Source organism: Antechinus flavipes, chromosome 6 (genome assembly GCF_016432865.1).
Source record: "Antechinus flavipes isolate AdamAnt ecotype Samford, QLD, Australia chromosome 6, AdamAnt_v2, whole genome shotgun sequence".
Classification (NCBI taxonomy): domain Eukaryota; kingdom Metazoa; phylum Chordata; class Mammalia; order Dasyuromorphia; family Dasyuridae; genus Antechinus; species Antechinus flavipes.
The window spans coordinates 6,006,642-6,019,754 of record NC_067403.1 but is presented as its reverse complement, the minus strand read 5'-3'; positions in this window follow the sequence as shown (position 1 = coordinate 6,019,754).

The following is a 13,113-nucleotide window of genomic DNA, read 5'->3' as shown; positions in this document are numbered from 1 at the left end:
ACAATCAATCCCCAACTTTTTAAGAGAGACCTTGAATGTCCCTGAGTCACTTTTTCTGACCTCCAGGTGAGCACTGGCCAAGTAGATGATCTTCATCTAGTTGTAGGGTCAACCTATTAAGGCAAATCTTGCTAGCAAGGACTAAGAGAAAGACCTTCCTGTGATTGTCCCAGGACAACCTATTCTCTTTATCTTTATAGAAGTGGACAACAGAGGCATCCTTGTGCTTCTGGGCCATCATCTTCTCGACATATAATCTGAAAAATTTCAGTCAGCTTTTGTATGAGCAACAGACCCTCCCACCATTAAATCTCAGCTGGAATGGAATCAGCACCGGTGCTTTGTCACACAAAAGAAGCCTAATGGCACTCAAAAATCTCTTCTTCAGAGGGAACTTCAGCTAGGGAGTGATTGATTTCAACCTCAGGTAAATGATCAATGGCTTCAGCATTGATTGATGATGGTCCATTGAAAACATTATGGAAGTACTCAGCCTCTCTCTCTAGGATCTTGTCCTTATCACTAATCAATGTGGCTCCAACAAGATGGATGAGAAGTACCATGAGTCTTTGGCCCATACATAGCCATCAGGGTATTATAAAAGCACTTTGGACTGTTACTTTCAGCATAAAATTGAATTTCATCTGCCTTCTTACTGAGTCAATAATCCTCATATTTCACTTGTACTTTACTTTTGGTGAAATTAAGTGATGACTTCTTAGAGATGACCAAATTATCCTAATGGTATTCCCTGCGGAATTCTCGTTTTTCACTTAGTAGCTTCTGAATTTCCCCATCACTTTTGCCAAACCAGTCTTCATGTTTGCACGTGTTCTGATCCAGATAAGCAAATGCAGTGCCATTCACCAAACCTCTGAAAGCTTTCCACTCCTTTTCTGCTCCACTGTGGCCAGCCATGTGTTGGCTCAACTTTCCCTTCAGGTTAGCAACAAACTGTTTTTGTGCAAAGCTCTCTAATCCGACTATTAGAGTCCTGGATGAATAATAGGGATAAGTCTATGGCCTGATATTTGACAGGTCACATTCATAGCCCTGGAATATCAACACTAGTTTAGGTTCAGAAATTGCAATTATAAAAAAAGAAGGTTTTTGGGAAATGGAGTTAATTCTCCTGTCTTTTATAGCCATGCTGCTAATAGGAGGACAGCTATTCCTATTTGGATTTTTTTCAGGTAAGAAGAATGAAAGTCAGAGAGAGAAAGGGCTTGGCCCAAATCACATAATGAGTAATTAATGGGAAGAGACAGGAGTCAGACTCACATCTTCTAAGGTTCCTACTGTCTAATGAAGACAAAGCTTCCCTCTTTCCTCTCACCTTCCTTCTCCAAATCTCTAAGTGTAGACAATCAAGAAGGTCTGATGGCATCTAGACAATTTTCTATCAATGCATCTGGTCTGGTGAGGATCAGCTGTCATCTACACTGCTATCCACAGAAAGAGAAGAAAATTCCTTTAAGAAGGAAATTTCAGATTCTTTTGTGGAATAAGAGCTAAAGGGGGAGGAGAGGAATGTCTCCCCATTGTTCATGAGCCAGATGACTTGTAATGAATAGGAAATATAATCAGGTACACTTTTCAGCCTCAGGTTCAGAGCTCTGATTTTGGTCAAGGGATTGCCTGCTGACAAAACGCTTCAGTTGTTATGCTTTGACAAGTACAACCCAGGGATTTAATTTTACATTGACATGCTTTGATGAGTCCAGTGCTGTACTATCCATGCATGGAGGAAGGTCCTTGTAGGGCTTAAAAATAAAAAAAGAGATCTGATTGAGTCTGAGGGATGAGGAGACCAGGAAGACCTAAGGAAAATCACAAGTGCTAGCTAGGGAAGGGAACAGTTTAAAATCTAAAAGTTTATTTCAGAAGTCAGGTTCGCTGCACACAGAATTTTATATTCACTCCATCCCTAATTTTTCATGACAATAGACTTGTAGATTATATATGAGTAGAAGAGTACTCCTCCCCAAAGTTCTGTAACAATTAGCCCCCTGATTTTCTGGTTTGTGTTCTATGCTCAGCAGAGCTCCGAGGGATTCTGGAATATGTGTACCAACAGAACCCAACTCATTTCCGTCAGTAGTTTGGTATAATGGCAAGAGCCTTGGACCTGGAGCCAAAAGATTTCAAGTCCCTTTTCTGATAGTTATTGGCATCTGACTCACTTAGCCTTCCCTCATCTGTAAAATGGGGGAAATAGCATTTGTATCATACATGACACAAAGTTGTGAGAAGTGTTTTCTAAACCTTAGAGAGTATGGAAATGGGATTTGTAATGCAGATTTTTATCTGAATAAACCAGACCAAAATGATATCACACAACTATAGCTGAAGAATGCTAAACAATGTTTGTAACCCTAGGAAGTCAGCTTAGTGAGAAATGCCTACAGTTTGAGACATCTCTCAGGGAGCCTTTTGTAAATCAACAATCCTTCATAGCCCAAATGAAAAGCAGAAGCCTTTGGTTCAAATTCGGTCTCTGGTGTTTATCACATAACCTGGGTCAAATCACTTAAGTTCCCAATTTCTTAAAATTAATTAATTTATTAAAAATAAAGATTGATAGTCTTTTAGGTCCCTTCCAGCTTTCAATAGAAGATCCCATGATCCAAGGCCCATAATTCCCTTGAAATATAAGCCTGGGCTTTCCAGGTGTTCCAGTATCTCTTTTGGTATGTAATTCAGGGATCAAGAAGAAATCTTCTCACTAAGTTTCCCTGAGGGGCAGTAAATTTACCTCAATTTAGTTATTACCAGCAAGATTCTAGCCAAAGTCTTTCCTTAATAGGTGAATCCTTCACCTACAAGATGGTATCTACCTGAGAGCCACTGTGACTTCAGAAAGGGCTGAGGAATAGTCAATGTAGTATTTGCTATAGGAGAAATCCCAGGAGCAGAACAGAACTAAACACATTTATTTGTCAATCTGACCCAGACCTTTGACACTGTCGGCCTTGAGGACTGGTGGCAGTTTATGGCAACATGGCAATATTAAGCTGCCAAAAGAAGTTCATTAGTATTGTACATCAGGTCCATATGACTCTAGTACTGTACATCAGGTCCATATGAGTCTAGTACTGTACGTCAGGTCCATATGACTCTAGTACTGTATGTCAGTTCCATGATGACTCTAGTATTGTACTTCAGTTCCATGATGGCTTTAGTACTTGTACGTTAGCTCTGTGATGGCTCTAGTACTGTACGTCAGTTCCATGATGGCTCTAGTACCGTATGTCAGTTCCATGATGGCTCTAGCACCGTATGTCAGTTCTGCGATGGCTTTAGTACTTGTACATCAGTTCCATGATGGCTGTAGCACTGTATGTCAGTTCTGTGATGGCTCTAGCACCGTACATCAGTTCTGTGATGGCTCTAGTACTTGTACATCAGTTCCATGATGGCTCTAGTACTTCTACATCAGTTCCATGATGGCTCTAGTACTTGTACGTCAGTTCCATGATGGCTGTAGCACTGTATGTCAGTTCTGTGATGGCTCTAGCACCGTACATCAGTTCTGTGATGGCTCTAGTACTTGTACATCAGTTCCATGATGGCTCTAGTACTTCTACATCAGTTCCATGATGGCTGTAGCACTGTATGTCAGTTCCGTGATGGCTGTAGCACTGTATGTCAGTTCTGTGATGGCTCTAGCACCGTACATCAGTTCTGTGATGGCTCTAGTACTTGTACATCAGTTCCATGATGGCTCTAGTACTTGTACGTCAGTTCCATGATGGCTGTAGCACTGTATGTCAGTTCTGTGATGGCTCTAGCACCGTACATCAGTTCTGTGATGGCTCTAGTACTTGTACATCAGTTCCATGATGGCTCTAGTACTTCTATATCAGTTCCATGATGGCTGTAGCACTATATGTCAGTTCTGTGATGGCTCTAGCACCGTACATCAGTTCTGTGATGGCTCTAGTACTTGTACATCAGTTCCATGATGGCTCTAGTACTTCTACATCAGTTCCATGATGGCTGTAGCACTGTATGTCAGTTCCGTGATGGCTCTAGTACTTGTACATCAGTTCCGTGATGACTTTAGTACTTGTCTTTCAGTTCCATGATGGCTCTAGCACTGTAGGTCAGTTCCATGATGGCTTTAGTATTGTGCGTCAGTTCCATGATGGCTTTAGTACTTGTACATGAGTTCCATGGTGGCTCTAGCACTGTAGGTCAGTTCCGTGATGGCTCTAGTACTTGTACATCAGTTCCGTGATGACTTTAGTACTTGTATGTCAGTTCCATGATGGCATTAGTATTGTACATCAGTTCCATGATGGCTCTAGCACTGTAGGTCGGTTCCGTGATGCTCTAGCACTGTACGTCGGTTCCGTGATAGCATGCTTGCACAGATTCTGGATAATGGATAATGCTGTCAAACTTCCCCTGTCACCACTAAAATGAAGCAGAACTATGTGTTTGCTCCCGTGCCTTTTCAGCATTGTGTCAGATGCCTTCTGGAAGGATAAAAAGGGCATCAAGGTCAGCTACTTCCACACTGAGGATAAATTAATAGGAAAAGTCCACAAGCCAAGGTGACAGTGGAGGGCAAGTGAGTGCAGGACGTATTGTTTGCAGGTTAATGCACACTCATTGCAGTCCCTGAGACTGGGATGCAGCAAAATGTGGATGGATTCCCTTCCGCTTGTGCTAATGTTGGCCCCACAATTAGCGACAAGAAAACAGAGCCTCTCCATCGGCCCATACCCCACTATTCATACTTGGAACCATTAGTCACAGCAAATGGCGAGATTTAGAATGTCATGGATGAATTCACTTACCTTGGTGGTGTACTTTCAGGGACATCCACATAGAGGATGAGGTTTATACACTCATCCCCAGAACTTGCTCAGTGGGAGAGGGTGGGAGAGAAAAGGTGCTTCAGAGTCAGGAAGATTTGGGATTCGGGTCCTTTCTCTGACACATTCTAGCCACGGGAAGGTCATTTAACTGTCCCCTCCACCACTAAAAAGGCAAACATACAGACAAGATGATGATTTGCACAGTAGGTATCTAACTGACCAAGTGAAAGGAATTTCCTCTTTGCTCCCTTTCCCGTATTGTATAAACTCCTAAATGTCTTCCTGTTCTGACATTCCTAATGTCCCTTCCAGCTGTGGAATTCTCTATTTGAAGTTCTGGAGTCATGTCTAAGCTCTAACATTTTATGGCTCCACATAGAGGACTATTATCTTGACAAAATGGGATAAAGCAGCCAAAGGAAAAATAAATGGGTGAGGGATTAGGGAACCACAGTTATCCCTTCCACGTCACAACTTTCTCCATTATGGTTTCAGTATAGCACAGATCCTCATAGGAAATCCAATGGGAATCTGGGGGAGTTTGTGGAAGCTACAGGCGACACATGAAAAGATTTAGGCACTAAGCAATGTGGAGCAAAGATGTAAAATATCAACATGTTTTATCTTTTCGTAACCATAATGATGCAGACTTCTTCTCTGGTATAAAAGGAGGGTCAAAAAATGTCATGCAGGTTTTCCAGATGGCGGGGGATGCTGCTCCCCTAACCCCATGGTGGGGAAGAGAGAACCGTGATAGGTGCAGCAAGCCCACTTCCACCCATCCCTCCCAGAGGAAGGGCCTCCACAGCCTCCATGGTGGAATGGCAAGGAGGGAAGGGGGGGCTCACAACTGTGCCATGAGGAAGCCAGCAGGACATCCATAAACTGGAGCTACCAGAAGGAAGAGAACGCTGAGCACCTGGGTCCTGCCACTGGTCCCCAGAGCCGGGCACTGTGAAGGAGGCAGGCTGCCACAGGTCACTTGGGACACAAGCCCAGCCACAGCCACAGCCACAAACAACTCCCATTTGCCACTGAATTTCCTGTGCTCACATCACGTTAAACGAATCCCAAATCTAATGGAAGAGAAGAGAGTACACCATAAAGGGGCTAACAGCAGCCAGGCTGTAGCCTCTGGCAAGACTGGATTGATGAGGGATCCCAAGGCAGTCTACCACAGGAGTCTCATTATACTGGCAGGTCTTGTTTACCAACTAAATGAGCCCCTCCGGGGTCCCTTTCAGCTTTACCCAGAGCAGCAATTGCACTAACTACGGGCTCCTAGGATGGGCAGTGGGAGGAAATGAGGGGAGGCTCCTGAGCCCTACGGAGCTGTCCATCAAAGCCTGGTGCTGGGTGGGGTGGGGAGGTGACCAGCCTTCTCTGCCCCAGCTGCCCCGAATATACAGACTCTGGTTTCACAACTGCCACAGTCACGCTCTGCCTTCGAATGCTAGGAGGGTCAGCTCAAGCCTTTCTCTCTAAATGGTCTAAAAGGGTCCAGCTTCAACCCAGAATTTACTCTGAAATTTGTCCTCTCATCATTTCTGTGACTTAATTGTATTTTTTTTCTTGTTATAGCTATGTGCCTTTTAAAATTTTTATTATAGCTTTTTATTTACAAGTTATACGCATGGGTAATTTTTCAGCATTGACAATTGCAAAGCCTTTTGTTCCAATTTTTTCCCTCCTTCCCTCCATCCCCTCCCCCAGATGACAGGTTGACGAATACATGCTAAATATGTTCAAGTATAAATTAAATACAATATAAGCAAAAATGTCCAAACAGTTATTTTGCCGTACAAAAGGAATCAAACTTTGAAACAGTGTCCAATTAGCCTGTGAAGGAAATAAAAAAATGCAGGTGGGCAAAAATAGAGGGATTGGGAATTCCATGTAGTGGTTCATAGTCATCTCCCAGAGTTCTTTCTCTGGGTGTAGCTGGTTCAGTTCATTACTGCTCCATTGGAGCTGATTTGGTCTATCTCGTTGTTGAAGAGGGCCACGTCCATTAGAATGGACCATCATATGGTATTGTTGTTGAAGTGTATGATGATCTCCTGGTGCTGCTCATTTCCTTCAGCATCAGTTCCTGTCAGTCTCTCCAGGACTTTCTGAAATCATCCTGCTGGTCGTTTCTTACCGAACAATAATATTCTATGTTATTCATATACCACAATTTATTCAGCCATTCTCCAATTGGTGAGCATCCACTCAGTGTCCAGTTTCGCTGCCACAAACATTCTTGCACACGTGGGTCCCTTTCCCTTCTTTATGATCTCTTTGGGATATAAGCCTAGTGGTGACATTGCTGTATCAAAGGGTAGGCACAGTTTGATCACTTTTTGAGCAAATTGCTCTCCAGAATGGCTGGATGTGTTCACAACTCCACCAATAATGTATCAGTGTCCCTGTTTTCCCACATCCCCTCCAACATTCCCCATTATCTTTCCCTGTCATTCTAGCCAATATGACAGGTGTGTCGTGGTATCTCAGAGTTGTCTTAATTTGCATTTCCCTGATTAATAATGACTTGGAGCATCTTTTCATATGGCTAGAAATGGTTTCAATTTCTTCATCTGAGAATTGTCTTTAATAGTCATTTTTGAGAACAAGACAGAGAAATATGTAGTATTTCTACTACTACTACTTACTAGGCTGTAGCTACTAAGCAAGGAGAATTCAGATGATCCATCTCCATGATGGCTTTGCCAGGGCTTCCTTCCACACTGAAAGGACCCTGATTCCTTTAGGGCTAGTGCCTTCCCTTTGAGATTACCCTGGAGTTCTCTGGTACAGGTAGCTCCCTCCTGTACTGTTACCTGATAAAATCTGTAAGTGAGCTCGAGACTCTCTTGTATAAGTGGGATGGCTACAACCACCAGCTGATTTACTAATGCTCATAATTAGTGCCTCATATTTAGGGTCCTTTCCCATAAAAGGTCCCCCTTCCTCCTTGTCAATGGGGAGTCCCTTAGGAACTTTGCCGCTTTATAGCAGCATAATAAAGCTTTGCCCCTTGACCTGGAGATGGTTTGAGACTGTGAATTTATTCCAGAGAAGTCCCCCCCTTGTTGAACCTCATCAATTAATATTATCGATTATAAATTGATTATACATAGTCGCCTACATGTTTTCCCCCAATTAGACTGTAAGCTCCTTGAAAATGGGAACTTTCTTTTGCCTTCCTTTCTATCTCTAGGGCTTAGCACAATGCCTGCACATAGTGGGTGTTCAATAAATACTTCCTGATTTTATTTGACTTGGCCATTGTAAATTAAGAGCTATTCTCCCCATTAAGAGAATCACAGATGCAGCTTTCCTTCTGAATCGCCGCCCTGCCCCCTCCCCCCCCCCCAAAAAAAAAAAAATCATGCTCCCACGCCAGAGATATTTCTGGGAGATAGGTAAAATTTTAATCAGAAACCTCTCTGAGGGCCTGGAAAAAAGAGCACCCAGCCTTGTAGCACCCCTAGGGCCTGCTTTCCTCTTCCCCCAACCCTGCCTTACTTCTCTCAATGATTTCAGATGATAGACTCTCCTGTTCTCTCAGAAATATCTATTTTGTCAAAAACTATATTTACACTTTTAAACCACCTATGTGAACAAACATATTTTACATGCGGGAGACAGTCCACAAGAATATTGTCATAAATATTGCTCACTTATTTTTGCAATAAGTTGCTTTTTGATTTTTAGAAATGCTTTGGATTTTTTTTTTTTTTACCTTAGTTTTGAGGTCTTGCGGTATTTTGCCTCAAGGGAAGTCCTTTTTTGTTTTTAAATGACAACGCTTATGTAGGATTTTCAATGTGAATAGCTCTAGGCAAAAACTTTCAGAGCTAAGTGATTCCATAGCCTAAGGCTTTGGATTCTATGAGGCCGATTGTTTTAGGTAACAAAGTTTTTTGGTTTGTTAAAAAAAAAAACATTTTTCTGAACTTAAGTTTTTAACCTAGAATGGTTTTGATTTATTTTTAATTTATCATGATCACAAATGAAATTTGTATATTAATATAAAACCTATTTCTTATTTCTCAGCATCTTTTGAAAGCCTGCTTTACTGAATAGATAAGAATGATTATAATTAGCATATCATTTCTTTATATTATATATAATATATATTTGTATGAGAAGGGGAAAAGCAAGAAAAGGGGAGAGAATGTATAGCAAAAAATAAAATAAACTAGATCTAGAATCAGGGGGTTTAAATTGAAGACACAGCTCTGGTACCTATTTAGTGCATCACTCTATTTCTCAGATTCCTTGGCAAAAAAAGGATGCTTCAAAATAAGCACTTTGAATTCCAGTCATAGGTCCTCATATGGGATAAAGTTTATGGTACTGGACATTTGCTTCTTTTATCCCCTTTCTATCATGTGCCTCCATAAGTATATGAATACAATTATATTTATTACAATTAAGTTTAATAAGTATTCACTATATGCTGTTATGCCACAGTTCTCTTTAACTGTCCTGACTCAGTTTCCCTGTACGAGTTTCCCTTGTCTCAGTTTCCTTAACTGTTCTATCTTAATCTCTTTAGTTGTAAATCCCCCTCTGACCCAGTAAAACTGAGGACTATTTGTTCAAAGGTTATAAATTAGCAAGATAAACAAGAGAGTAGGCCTCCTGACTCTTTTCTGTCCTCAAGGATTTACAATATTCCTCTAAATTATTCCAAGATATCTCATTGATTCTTTACTTCTTTGTATTCAGACATCCTGTCTCTGGGTTTTCTAAGATTTATGGTCTCCCTATCCTGATAGAGGTTTTCCCTCACTTCTTACCCCTTCCTTTGTTTAGAGAAAAGGTATTTAAGAAGTTGGGGTTCCTCCATTCAGGGCTGGAGGCTGGCAGCTGGTGGCTGGATGCTGGACGCTGGATTCTTTAGGATGACAGTCTCCTCCATCCCTGGGACCAACATGGATTCCTTGGTCCCAGTATATCTTTATCTCTGTCTGACTGGATAATTTGAGATGAGAATCCTGTCCAGTCAATCTTACTCTCCCATTAATAAAATATTAAAAACTCTCTAATCTCTCTCCTGCCTCAGTTTCTCCAGCATTACAATGTCAAGCACTTTATCTAGTGCTAGGGGAGAAAGGCAAAAGGTGGACCTTTACTGGGGGAGACATTTGCATCCAGTATACACTTAGGGCTGTTCACATTATGAATATTCTAGAGATAAGTCTGCACATATTGTGGACCAAAATTCAAGGAAAGGAAGCAGAGGTTCTGGCTCTGTTTCTCAGAGAGCTGGGTCTGCTGGAAATAAGGAAGGTACCTTATTTTCAATGGATCTTGTTGATGCTGCAGTCACAGGAGAGCATATCATTCAATCTAATCTCACTAATTTAGAAAAAGTAGGGGAAAGACCAATCTTTATTATTGGCATTCAAATTATAGATTTTTTTTTCCTTTGGAAAACAAGTATCTCTTAGGTACAGCATATATATATATACATATATATATATATATATATATATATATACACACACACATATATATATATATATATATATATATATATATATATATATCCACTAAAATTGGCTAACGGTATTGGCTGGTATGAGTTCCAGGGGAGCTTACTTCAATGAACAGGTAATTAGTCTTAGACTGCTCTGTTCCAAATAGAGCCCGTTACCATTTCCCTAATCTGGCTTGTATTAAACTGGAATGTTGTGTACAATCAACTGATATATTTTCTTAGTTTGTTTGTTTGTTTGTTTGTTTGTTTTCCATTTCGAAAGAACATTGAGCCTAGTGGTTCTGTTTGCCACGGTAGGAAACAATTTCAGTCAGGAAGGGTTTCTGAAACAAATGAAGGTGTATGATTGGGTCTCTAACCATTCCTTCATCCAGATCTTCCGCCTCTCAATTATCTAGAGGTCTGGCCAAGAGTGAAATGGCCAGTAAAAGCAGGAACTGGTGCAGGTACAGGTACTGCCTTGAAATGCATAACATTTGACTGTGTTTATCAATCAGTGAATTCAAATGAACATTGCCATTAGCTCTGATGATGATAAGCAACCAGATCTTATCCCCAGTCAGGCCATCTGTGATACCAAAAGGCCTAGTAGTTTATTTTCATACTACTTGCTGCCTGGGTCAACCCATGTAAGAAAGAGTTATCAGTCACTATTTCAGTTGCTCAGCATCAAATCTGTTTTGCTTAGAAATATATTTCCTTTCCTACATAATTTTCTTGCTGTCTTTACCCAAGTTCTTTCCTTCCAGCCCATATATTGGAAGTTTAGTCAAGTTCATCTACATTTACTAGGATCCATCCCACAAAAATGCACCAAAAATAGGTCCCACAGCAAGTTTCTATTAGCATGTCCTTTCCCTGAAGAATCACACAAAGTAAAAAAGCACATTTATAAAGCAATACTTCAGCAAACTGCAGTGTGCATCTGTACACATTGAACTCTCCTTATGATTCTGTTGAAAATTTCTTCTGTATGAAACGTTTTAAAAGAAGAAGAAAAACGTTTGGCCCTTTTAAGAAGAAATGTTGTACTGGGATTGTGAAAATTATCAGCACCCTATTTCAGCAAGGGAAGCTTTTTATGGAAATTAAGCATTGATAAAGAAGCAATGGAAGTTAGTTGGACTGAGTGAGTTAAAAGCTGGTTGCCAAGGAAACCTTTTTTTTTATTATTCAAAGGAGGGTCTGGAAGGATTTGATGCAGCCCCAAGTAGTTCAGGTTTTTCTTCTGTGCTTTTTCACTAGGATTGGAACAACCGAGGAAACTAAGGAAAGCTGGATAGGACACAGAGCAGAGTTTAGTGGGGAGAGCACCAACTTTGGAGGGAGAGGATGTGGTTTGGGGGAGAAATCTCACTGTTTGGGAGCCTCTGTCTCCTGCGGCGAAATATCCAAACCCACTTCCCAGGAGTCCATTAGACCAAGATTAAAAGGCACCCAGCCCCCGTTGGAAACACAAAGGCTGCTTTAAGACCCAAGGTTAAATAGGAGCCAGACAAAACCCACCTTCTCCATGAAGGTGGCTGGAGGGCGAGGGTGCCGTTGTGTCCCCATAATGCCGTGGACCAAAGCATCAACAATGTCCGTGGGACTTTCTTGGCAAAGACACTGGGGTGATTTGCCATTTCCTTCTCCAGTACATTAAGGAAATTACAGAGTTTAAATGGCAGCCCTTTCTGTGGTGGCAAAGAATTGGAGGCTGGGGGGATGCCCATCAGTGGGGGATGACTGAATAGTGATGGTCTGTCAATGTAATGGAAGATTATTATTCTCCAAAAAGTGGTGAGCAGGATGATTTCAGAAAGGCCTGGAGAGACTTAGATGAACTGATGCTGAGAGAAGGGAGCAGAATCTGGAGAACGTTTTACCCAATAACAGTAACATTGTGTGATAGCCTTAATTCTTCTCAGCAGCACAAAGATGAGACAAGACAGTTCCAAAGGGTTGGAATGGAACATGTTATCCACATCCAGAGAAAGAATTAAGGAGTCTGAATGTAGATCAAAGCAGACTATTTTCATTTTTTTTTAATTTTGTTTTTTGTTTTCTCGTGGTTTTTCCGTTTTGTTCTGATTGTTCTTTCACCACATAACTAATATGGAAATGTGTTTAAGATGATTGTACACATATAGCTTATATAGGATTGCAGCTTGTCTTGGGGAGTGGAGAAAGGGAGGAAGGAGGGAGAAAACAAAATCTTACAGAAATGGATGTTGAAAACTATCTTTACAAATAATTGGAAAAATAAAATAAAATACTATTATGTGCAGAAAAAAATTAAAAATGAATAAAGTTATACTCTGAGGGGGGAAGAAACCAGATTTAACTATAAAAAGTAAAACTAAGGTCATATTTCATCTCATAAACACATATACACACACACACACATACAGAGGATTGAGAGTGACATTTGCTATAAACAAGGAGCTAGAAGTGTGAATCCCTGATCATGTCTGTAGGAAAGGAAGCAGCTGTAGCAGTAAGTAGACAGGCAAGCAGGAAGTCTGAAAGCCTGGGGGGAATCTTGGTGCTAGTAGTTACTAACTATGACAGTATGAGTGAATCTTTGAAACTCTTTAGGACTCAGTTTACTGATCTGAAAACAGATTAGCAGATAAGGGCTGCGCTTTGACTTTCCTGTATTGTGGTTGCCTGGGACAGTCTGGCAAAATGTATTATCCCTTTCTCAGGAAAAAAAAAAATTTTTTTTGGGGGGGTGCTGCTGAGGCACTTGGGGGTAAGTGACTTGCCCAGAGTCACACAGATAAAGGAAAATGTTTTTAAACATGCAAA